Source organism: Plasmopara halstedii, assembly GCF_900000015.1.
Source record: "Plasmopara halstedii genome assembly, contig: Scaffold_650, whole genome shotgun sequence".
Classification (NCBI taxonomy): domain Eukaryota; phylum Oomycota; class Peronosporomycetes; order Peronosporales; family Peronosporaceae; genus Plasmopara; species Plasmopara halstedii.
Window position 1 is genome coordinate 135,850 of NW_020187567.1, and position 423 is coordinate 136,272.

The following is a 423-nucleotide window of genomic DNA, read 5'->3' on the forward strand; positions in this document are numbered from 1 at the left end:
GTCCTTCGCTTCAGTAGCAGGATCCGCCAAGCGGAAGCCGTAATTCACACTAGGGTGTAGGACCGGCCGGCGGTGCGCGCGGATAGCGGCCCTGCAGGCAGCCTCCAGCAGCTGCTCTTGTGCCTCGTCGAGGTCATTGGTAATGATACCACTTCTCTTGGAAGTCGAGAGGTCGGGAAACGGACACGGTGTTCACAAGGTTCGAGCGGAGCTCACGTCACGCCGCTGACTATATCACTCTCCTCTTGTTCCCATCCTGGGAAAGGAATATCCGACTCGTAGTCGACTTCCCTTCAATCCTCGACGATGTAATCTGTCGCCCGTGGCGTGCGCAGAGTGAGGTGCTCGGTTGCCGAGGGCTTAAGATGCGCTTTCCTTGAAGGCGCGGACGTACTGCCCGGAGTTGCACCGCGTGCAGGAGAC